The sequence below is a fragment of the Bos indicus genome, chromosome 23 (genome assembly GCF_029378745.1).
Source record: "Bos indicus isolate NIAB-ARS_2022 breed Sahiwal x Tharparkar chromosome 23, NIAB-ARS_B.indTharparkar_mat_pri_1.0, whole genome shotgun sequence".
Lineage (NCBI taxonomy): Eukaryota > Metazoa > Chordata > Mammalia > Artiodactyla > Bovidae > Bos > Bos indicus.
The window spans coordinates 28,876,393-28,887,356 of NC_091782.1; positions in this window are offsets into that span (position 1 = coordinate 28,876,393).

Genomic DNA, 10,964 nt, shown 5'->3' on the forward strand with positions numbered 1-10,964 from the left:
TATATGGTATAATCACAGCATTTGTTTTCCACCATTGACTCAGTGCTAAAGATTATATTTCCCCCAAATACACAAATCAGTCATCTACATCAATTTTTCCATTTATTTTCTATTGTAAAAGATTTGTTTGCTGAAAATTCTAGATAATGAAAATGGAAAAGTATCATTTTTTTTACTTTCTGAAGTAAATGATAAAATAAGAAAGCATAGGCTTTCAAAGCTAATTTGGAAGTCCTTCTATTGACCACTAATTTATCCCAGTTTTATTAAGTGCAAACAATCAGAAACCAAAACTAAAAAAAAAAAAAAAACTAAAAATCAATTTCTGTAAACTATTCCCAAAATAAAATTATTGTTGCAAAATTATTTTATTATAAAAGACGCTTAATTTTGGAAGGAAAGTTATGACCAACCTAGATAGCATGTTGAAAAGCAGAGACATTACTTTGCCAACAAAGTTCTGTCTAGTCAAGGCTATGGTTTTTCCTGTGGTCATGTATGGTTCAGTTCAGTTCAGTCGCTAATCCTGTCTGACTCTTTGTGACCCCATGAATCACAGCACGCCAGGCCTCCCTGTCCATCACCAACCCCCGGAGTTCACTCAGACTCACCTCCATCAAGTCAGTGATGCCATCCAGCCATCTCATCCTCTGTCGTCCCCTTCTCCTCCTACCCCTAATCCCTCCCAGCATCAGAGTCTTTTCCAATCAGTCAACTCTTCACATGAGGTGGCCAAAGTACTGGAGTTTCAGCTTTAGCATCATTCCTTCCAAAGAAATCCCAGGGCTGATCTCCTTCAAAATGGACTGGATGGATCTCCTTGCAGTCCAAGGGACCCTCAAGAGCCTTCTCCAACACCACACTTCAAAAGCATCAATTCTTCGGCACTCAGCCTTCTTCACAGTCCAACTCTCACATCCATACATGACCACAGGAAAAACCATAGCCTTGACTAGATGGACCTTTAAGTCTCTGCTTTTCAACATGCTATCTACGTTGGTCATAACTTTGCTTCCAAAAGTAAGCATCTTTTAATTTCATGGCTGCAGTCACCATCTACAGTGATTTTGGAGCCCAAACACATAAAATCTGACACTGTTTCCACTGTTTCCCCATCTATTTCCCATGAAGTGATAGGACCAGATGCCATGATCTTCGTTTTCTGAACATTGAGCTTTAAGCCAACTTTTTCACTCTCCTCTTTCACTTTCATCAAGAGGCTTTTTAGTTCCTCTTCACGTTCTGCCGTAAGAGTGGTATCATCTGCATATCTGAGGTTATTGATATTTCTCCAGACAATCTTGATTCCAGCTTGTGCTTCTTCCAGCCCAGCATTTCTCATGATGTACTCTGCATAGAAGTTAAATAAGCAGGGTGACAATATACAACCTTGATGTACTCCTTTTCCTATTTAGAAGCAGTCTGTTGTTCCATGTCCAGTTCTAACTGTTGTTTCCTGACCTGCATACAGATTTCTCAAGAGGCAGGTCAGGTGGTCTGGTATTCCCATCTCTTTCAGAATTTTTCACAGTTTATTATGATCCACACAGTCAAAGGCTCTGGCATAGTCAATAAAGCAGAAATAGATGTTTTTCTGGAATTCTTGCTTTTTCCATGATCCAGTGGATGTTGACAATTTGATCTCTGGTTCCTCTTCCTTTTCTAAAACCAGCTTGAACATCAGGAGTTTCACGGTTCATGTATTGCTGAAACCTGGCTTGGAGAATTTTGAGCAGTACTTTACTAGCATGTGAGATGAGTGCAATTGTGAACTAGTTTGAGCATTCTTTGGCTTTGCTTTTCTTTGGGATTAGAATGAACACTGACCTTTTCCAGTCCTGTGGCCACTGCTGAGTTTTCCAAATTTGCTGGCATATTGAGTGCAGCACTTTCACAGCATCATCTTTCAGGATTTGAATTAGCTCAACTGGAATTCCAACACCTCCACTAGCTATTAAACAGGTATCTTGGTCTAAATTTGAAATACTTATATACTGTAAAACTCTCCAAAAATGAAACATGTATGATATGAAATCCTGGTTTTCATTCTACCTAGACATTTCGCATGGTTCTTTTATTAAGTCAATTGAGAAATTGATTCCCTTTCTTAACTTTTCCAAGTGCTTCCTTACTATATTTTTTCTTTCTTTGTTTTTTGAATAGGGAGGTTGTTTTTGTTTATGTTTTTTCCTTAAATTACATTCTTCCTACCAATTTTACATAAAGTGAGAACATTCAAAATATTTCATTTTTTGTTTGCTGGAGTTCTTTGACATCTATACGAGTTTTTTTCTTTCTTTAATTAATTAATTTATTTTAATTGGAGGATAATTACAATATTGTGGTGATTTTTGCCATACATCAACATGAATCAGCCAAGACCTTTCATAATTACTTCAGTATTAAATGAGTAACTTCTTTCTGAATTTTTAATGAATATATTTCCTAGAAATATTTTTCTTTGTTTTGTTTCCTTCCTTTGGTATATTCTTGGGCTTCTATCTTCCAAACAACTACCAAATTTTCCTCATAAGCTTGTTGACATGAATGGGATTAGACTTAGAAGAATGTGGTTTTCTCCATTTAATAGAAAGCTTTCTTTACCCTGGGCTCTCCAAAGTGTCTTCTGAGATGGAATGTCCATTGTTTTGTACATGATATTGTCCCTATTTTTAAGGGACGGCTTCAGACTTCCAACCCGGTGAGAGAGAGAACTGTTTCCTTTTCATTTACACACTTTGTCTATCACTGATATCAGGAGTAAACGTAAGACTTGCTAATCTACTTCTCTTGACCACACCCTCAAGTGATCCAGTGTATACATATTTTTGCCAGATATGGCCTAATTATTTTCTTTTTTTTTCTTTTTTCTTTTTTAATTAATTTATTTTAATTGGAGGCTAATTACCTTTCAATATTGTAGTGGATTTTGCCATACATTGACATGAATCAGTCATGGGTGTACATGTCTTCCCTATTCTGAACCCCCCTCCCACTGCATTCCCCATCCCATCTCTCAAGGTCATCCCAGTGCACCAGCCCTGAGCACCGTGTCTCATCCATCGAACCTGGACTGGTGATATGTTTCACATATGATAATATACAGGTTTCAGTGCTATTCTCTCAAATCATCCCACCCTCGCCTTCTCCCACAGAGTCCAAAAGACTGTTCTATATATCTGTATCTCTTTTGCTGTTTCTCATATAGGGTCATCGTTACCATCTTTCTAAATTCCATATACATGCGTTATTATACTGTATTGGTGTTTTTCTTACTGACTTACTTCACTCTGTACAATAGGCTTCAGATTCATCCACCTCATTAGAACTGATTCAAATGTATTCTTTTTAATGGTTGAGTAATATTCCATTGTGTATATGTACCAGAGCTTTCTTATCCATCCCTCTGCCGATGGACATCTAGGTTGCTTCCATGTCCTGACTATTGTAAACAGTGCTGCGGTGAACATTGGGGTACATGTGTATCTTTCAATTCTTGTTTCCTTGGTGTATATGCCCAGCAGTAAGATTGCTGGGTCATATGGCAGTTCTATTTCCAGTTTTTTAGGGAATCTCCACACTGTTCTCCATAGTGGCTGTACTAGTTTGCATTCCCACCAACAGTGTAAGAGGGTTCCCTTTTCTCCACACCCTCTCCAGCATTTATTGTTTGTAGACGTTTTGATACCAGCCATTCTGACCGGTGTGAGATCATACCTCATTGTGGTTTTGATTTGCATTTCTCTGATAATGAATGATGTTGAGCATCTTTTCATGTGTTTGTTAGCCATCTGTCTGTCTTCTTTGGAGAAATGTCTGTTTAGTTCTTTGGTGCATTTTTTGATTGGCCTGTCTATTTTTCTCCAATTGAGCTGCAGGAGCCACTTATGTATTTTTGAGATTAATTCTTAGTCAGCTGCTTCGTTTGCTATTATTTTCTCCCATTCTGAAGGCTGTCTTTTCACCTTGCTTATAGTTTCCTTCATTGTGCAAAAGCTTTTAAATTTAATTAGGTCCCATTTGTTTATTATTGCTTGTATTTCCATTACTCTGGGAGGTGGGTCACAGGTGGAGGATCCTGCTGTGATTTATGTCAAAGAGTGTTTTGTCTATGTTCTCCTCTAGGAGTTGTATAGTTTCTAGTCTTACATTTAGATCTTTAATCCATTTTGAGTTTATTTTTGTGTATGGTGTAGAAAGTGTTCTAGTTTCATTCTTTTACAAGTGGTTGACCGGTTTTCCCGGTACCACTTGTTAAAGAGATTGTCTTTTCTCCATTGTATATTCTTGCCTCCTTTGTCAAAGATAAGGTGTCCATACATGCGTAGATTTATCTCTGGGCTTTCTATTTTGTTCCATTGATCTATATTTCTGTCTTTGTGCCAGTACCATACTGTCTTGATGACTGTGGCTTTGTAGTACAGCCTGAAGTCAGGTAGGTTGAGTCCTCCAGTTCCATTCTTCTTTCTCAAGATTGCTTTGGTTATTCGAGGTATTTTGTATTTCCATACAAATTGTGAAATTATTTGTTCTAGTTCTGTGAAAAATACGGTTGATAACTTGATAGGGATTGCATTGAATCTATAGATTGCTTTGGGTAGTATACTCATTTTCACTACATTGATTATTCCGATCCATGAATATGGTATATTTCTCCAACTATTGTGTCATCTTTGATTTCTTTCATCAATGTTTTATAGTTTTCTATATATAGGTCTTTTGTTTCTTTAGGTAGATTTATTCCTAAGTATTTTATTCTTTTCATTGCAATGGTGAATGTAATTGTTTCCTTAACTTCTCTGTTTTCTCATTGTTAGTATATAGGAATGCAAGGGACTTCTGTGAGTTAATTTTATATTCTGCAAATTTACTATATTTAGTGATTACCTCTAGTAATTTTCTGGTGGAGTCTTTCTGTTTTCTGTGGAGAGGATCATGTCATCTGCAGTGACAGTTTTACTTCTTTTCCAATCTGGATTCCTTTTATTTCTTTTTCTGCTCTGATTGCTGTGGCCAAAACTTCCAAAACTATGTTGAATAGTAGTGGTGAGAGTGGGCACCCTTGTCCTGTTCCTGACTTTAGGGGAAATGCTTTCAATTCTTCACCATCAAGGATAATGTTTGCTGTGCATTTGTCATATATAGCTTTTATTATATTGAGGTATGTTCCTTCTATGGCAACCCACTCCAGTACTCTTGCCTGGAAAATCCCATTGGCGGAGGAGCCTGGTAGGCTGCAGTCCATGGGGTCATGAAGAGTTGGACACAACTGAGCGACTTCACTTTCACTTTTCACTTTCATACACTGGAGACGGAAACGGCAACCCACTCCAGTGTTCTTGCCTGGAGAACCCCAGGGATGGCGGAGCCTGGTGGGCTGCAACCTATGGGGTCGCACAGAGTCGGACATGACTGAAGCGACTTAGCAGCAGCAGCAGCATGTTCCTTCTATTCCTGCTTTCTGGAGGACTTTTGTCATAAATGGTTGTTGAATTTTGTCAAAGGCTTTCTCTGCATCTATTGAGATAACCATATGGTTTTAATCTTTCAATTTGTTAATGTGGTGTATTACATTGATTGATTTGTGGATATTAAAGAATCCTTGCATTCCTGGGATATAGCCCACTTGGTCGTAATGTATGATATTTTTAATATGTGGTTGGATTCTGTTTGCTAAATTTTGTTAAGGATTTTTGCATTTATGTTCATCAGTGATACTGACCTGTAGTTTTCTTTTTTGGTGGCATCTTTGTCTGGTTTTGGTATTAGGGTGATGGTGGCCTCATAGAATGAGTTTAGAAGTTTACCTCCCTCTGTAATTTTCTGGAAGAGTTTGAGTAGGATAGGTGTTAGCTCTTCTCTAAATTTTTGGTAGAATTCAGCTGTGAAGCCATCTGGTCCTGCCTTTTGTTTGCTGGAAGATTTCTGATTACAGTTTCGATTTCCATGCTTGTTATGGGTCTTTTAGGATTTTCTATTTTTTCCTGGTTCAGTTTTGGAAAGTTATACTTTTCTAAGAATTTGTCCATTTCTTCCAAGTTGTCGATTTTATTGGCATATGGTTGCTGATAGTAGTCTTATGATCCTTTGTATTTCTGTGTTGTCTGTTGTGATTTCTCCATTTTCATTTCTAATTTTGTTGACTTGATTCTTCTCCCTTTTTCCTTCATGAGTCTGGCTAATGGTTTGTCTATTTTAATTATCTTCTCAAAGAACCAGCTTGTAGCTTTGTTGATTTTTGCTATCATCTCTTTTGTTTCTTTTGAATTTATTTCTGCCCTAATTTTTATGATTTCTTTCCTTTATTAACTGGGGGGTTCTTCATTTCTTCCTTTTCTAGTTGTTCTGGGTGTTCACTTCAGTTCAGTTGCTCAGTCGTGCCTGACTCTTTGCGACCCCATGAATCGCAGCACGCCAGGCCTCCCTGTCCATCACCAAGTCCCGGAGTTTACTCAAACTCATGTCCATTGAGTCAGTGATGCCATCCAGCCATCTCATCCTCTGTCGTCCCCTTCTCCTCCTGCCCCTAATCCCTCCCAGCATCAGAGTCTTTTCCAATGAGTCAACTCTCTTCGCATAAGGTGGCCAAAGTATTGGAGTTTCAGCTTTAGCATCATTCCTTCCAAAGAAATCCCAGGGCTGATCTCCTTTAGAATGGACTGGTTGGATCTCCTTGCAGTCCAAGGGACTCTCAAGAGTCTTCTCCAGCACCACAATTCAAAAGCATCAATTCTTCAGCACTCAGCTTTCTTCACAGTCCAACTCTCACATCCATACATGACCACTGGAAAAACCATAGCCTTGACTAGATGGACCTTTGTTGGCAAAGTAATGTCTCTGCTTTTCAACATGCTATCTAGGTTGGTCATAACTTTCCTCCCAAGGAGTAAGCGTCTTTAAATTTCATGGCTGCAATCACCATCTGCAGTGATTTTGGAGCTGAAAAAAATAAAGTCTGCCACTATTTCCACTGGTTCCCCATCTACTTCCTATGAAGTGATGGGACCAGATGCCATGATCTTAGTTTCCTGAATGTTGAGCTTTAATCCAAGCTTTAGCTGTAGAGTTAGGTTATTTATTTGACCTTTTTCTTGTTTCTTGAGTTAAGCTTGTATTGCTTTGAACCTTCCCCTTATCACTGCTTTTACTGAGTCTCATAGGTTTGGGGTTGTTGTGTTTTCATTTTCATTTATTTCTATGAATACTTCGATTTCTTTTTTGATTTCTTCTGTGATTTGTTGGTCATTTAGAAGCGTGTTGTTTATCCTCCATATGTTGGAATTTTTAATAGTTTTTTTTCCTGTAGTTGATATCTAATCTTACTGCATTGTGTTCAGAAAAGATGCTTGGAATGATTTCAATGTTTTTTTAATTTACCAAGGCCAGATTTATGGCCCAGGATGTGATCTATCCTGGAGAAGGTTCCGTGTGCACTTGAGAAAAAGGTGAAATTCATTGTTTTGGGGTGGAATGCCCTATAGATATCAATTAGGTCTAACTGGTCTATCGTATCATTTAAAGTTTGTGTTTCCTTGCTAATTTTCTGTTTAGTTGATCTATCCATAGGTTTGAGTGGGGTATTAAACTCTCCCACTGTTATTGTGTGACTGTTAATTTCCCCTATCATACTTGGCAGCATTTGCCTTACATATTGCAGTGCTCCTATGTTGGGTGCATATATATTTATAATTGTTATATCTTCTTCTTCTATTGATCCTTTGATCATTTTGTAGTCTCCTTCTTTGTCTCTTTTCACAGCCTTTATTTCAAAGTCTATTTTATCTGATATGAGTATTGCTACTCCTGCTTTCTTTTGGTCTCAATTTGCGTGAAATATGTTTTTCCAGCCCTTCACTTCAGCCTGTATGTGTCCCTTGTTTTGAGATGGGTCTTTTGCAGACTGCATATATAGGGGTCTTGTTTTTATATCCATTCATCCAAGCTTTGTCTTATGGTTTGGCCATTCAACCCATTTACATTTAAGGTAATTATTGATAACATGATCCCATTGTCATTTACTTTGTTGTTTTAGGTTTGAGTTTATACACCCTTTTTGTGTTTCCTGTTTAGAGAAGATCCTTTAGCATATTTGAAGAGCTGGTTTGGTGGTGCTGAATTCTCTCAGCTTTTGCTTGTCTGTAAAGCTTTTGATTTCTCCTTCATATTTGAATGAGATCTTTGCTGGGTATAGTAATCTGGGCTGTAGGTTATTTTCTTTCATCACTTTAAGTATGTCCTGCCATTCCCTCCTGGCCTGAAGAGTTTCTACTGAAAGATCAGCTGTTATCTTTATGGGAATTCCCTTGTGTGTTATTTGTTGTTTTTCCCTTGCTGCTTTTAATATTTGTTCTTTGTGTTTGATCTTGTCCGACTCTTTGTGACCCCATGAATCACAGCACGCCAGGCCTCCGTGTCCATCACTAACTCCCGGAGTTCACTCAGACTCACGTCCATCGAGTCAGTGATGCCATCCAGCCATCTCATCCTCTGTCATCCCCTTCTCCTCCTGCCCCCAATCCCTCCCAGCATCAGAGTCTTTTCCAATGAGTCAACTCTTCGCATGAGGTGGCCAAAGTACTGGAGTTTCAGCTTTAGCATCATTCCTTCCAAAGAAATCCCAGGGCTGATCTCCTTCAGAATGGACTGGTTGGATCTCCTTGCAGTCCAAGGGACTTCCAAGAGTCTTCTCCAACACCACAGTTCAAAAGCATCAATTCTTCGGCACTCAGCCTTCTTCACAGTCCAACTCTCACATGCATACATGACCACTGGAAAAACCATAGCCTTGACTAGACTAACCTTTGTTGGCAAAGTAATGTCTCTGCTTTTCAATATGCTATCTAGGTTGGTCATAACTTTCCTTCCAAGGAGTAAGCGTCTTTAAATTTCATGGCTGCGGTCACCATCTGCAATGATTTTGGAGCCCAGAAAAATAAAGTCTGACACTGTTTCCACTGTTTCCCCATCTATTTCCCATGAAGTGGTGGGACTGGATGCCATGATCTTAGTTTTCTGAATGTTGAGCTTTAAGCCAACTTTTTCACTCTCCACTTTCACTTGTCCATAGGTGCATGGATTTATCTCTGGGCTTTATGTTTTGTTCCATTGATGTATATTTCTGTCTCTGTGTCAGTACCATAGTGTCTTGATGACTGTGGCTTTGTAGTAGAGCCTGAAGTCAGGCAGGTCAAATCCTCCAGTTCCATTCTTCTTTCTCAAGATTGCTTTGGTTATTCGAGGTATTTTGTATTTCCATAAAAATTGTGAAATTATTTTTTCTAGTTCTGTGGAAAATACCATTGGTAGCTTGATAGGGATTGCATTGAATCTATAGATTGCTTTGAGTAGTATACTCATTTTCACTATACTGATTCTTCCGATCCATGAACATGGTATATTTCTCCATCTATTAGTGTCCTCTTTGATTTCTTTCACCACTGTTTTATAGTTTTCTATATATAGGTCTTTTGTTTTTTATGTAGATAGATTCCTAAGTATTTTATACTTTTCATTGCAATGGTGAATGTAATTGTTTCTTTAATTTCTCTTTCTCGTTATTTTCTCATTATTATTGTATAGTAATGCAAGGGATTTCTGTGAGTTAATTTTATATCCTGCAAATTTATTATATTCATTGATTAGTTCTAGTAATTTTCTGGTGGAGTCTTTAGGCTTTTTTACGTAGAGGATCATGTCATCCACAAACAGTGAGAGTTTTACTTCTTCTTTTCCAATTTGGATTCCTTTTATTTCTTTTCCTGCTCTGATTGCTATGGCCAAACTTCCAAAACTATGTTGAATAGTAGTGCTGAAAGTGGGCACCCTTGTCTTGTTCCTGACTTTAGGGGAAATGCTTTCGATTTTTCACCATTGAGGATAATGTTTGCTGTGGGTTTGTCATATATAGCTTTTATTATGTTGAGGTATGTTCCTTCTATTTCTGCTTTCTGGAGAGTTTTTATCATAAATAGCTGTTGAATTTTGTCAAAGGCTTTATCTGCATCTATTGAGATAATCATATGGCTTTTATTTTTCAATTTGTTAATGTGGTGTATTACACTGATTGATTTGCAGATATTGAAGAATCCTTGCATCCGTGGGATAAAGCCCACTTGGTCATGGTGTATGATCTTTTTAATGTGTTGTTGGATTCTTATTGCTAGAATTTTGTCAAGGATTTTTGCATCTATGTTCATCAGTGATATTGGCCTGTAGTTTTCTTTTTTCGTGGCATCTTTGTCAGGTTTTGGTATTAGGGTGATGGTGGCCTCATAGAATGAGTTTGGAAGTTTACCTTCCTCTGAAATTTTCTGGAAGAGTTTGAGTAGGATAGGTGTCAGCTATTCTCTAAATTTTTGGTAGAATTCAGCTGTGAAGCTGTCTGGACCTGGGCTTTTGTTTGCTGAAAGATTTCCGATTACAGTTTCAATTTCCGTGCTTGTGATGGGTCTGTTAAGATTTTCTATTTCTTCCTGGTTCAGCTTTGGAAAGTTGTACTTTTCTAAGAATTTGTCCATTTCTTCCACGTTGTCCATTTTACTGGCATATAATTGCTAATAGTAGTCTCTTATGATCCTTTGTATTTCTGTGTTGTCTGTTGTGATCTCTCCATTTTTGTTTCTAATTTTATGGATTTGATTTTTTCTCCCTTTGTTTCTTGATGAGTCTGGCTAATGGTTTGTCAATTTTATTTATTGTTTCAAAGAACCAGCTTTCGGCTTTGTTGATTTTTGCTATGGTCTCTTTTTTTTCTTTTGCATTTATTTCTGCCCTAATTTTTAAGATTTCTTTCCTTCTACTAACCCTGGGGTTCTTCATTTCTTCCTTTTCTAGTTGCTTTAGATGTAGAGTTAGGTTATTTATTTGATTTTTTTCTTGTTTCTTGAGATATGCCTGTGTTGCTATGTATATCCCTTAGCACTGCTTTTACAGTGTCCCACAGGTTTTGAGTTGTTGTGTTTTCA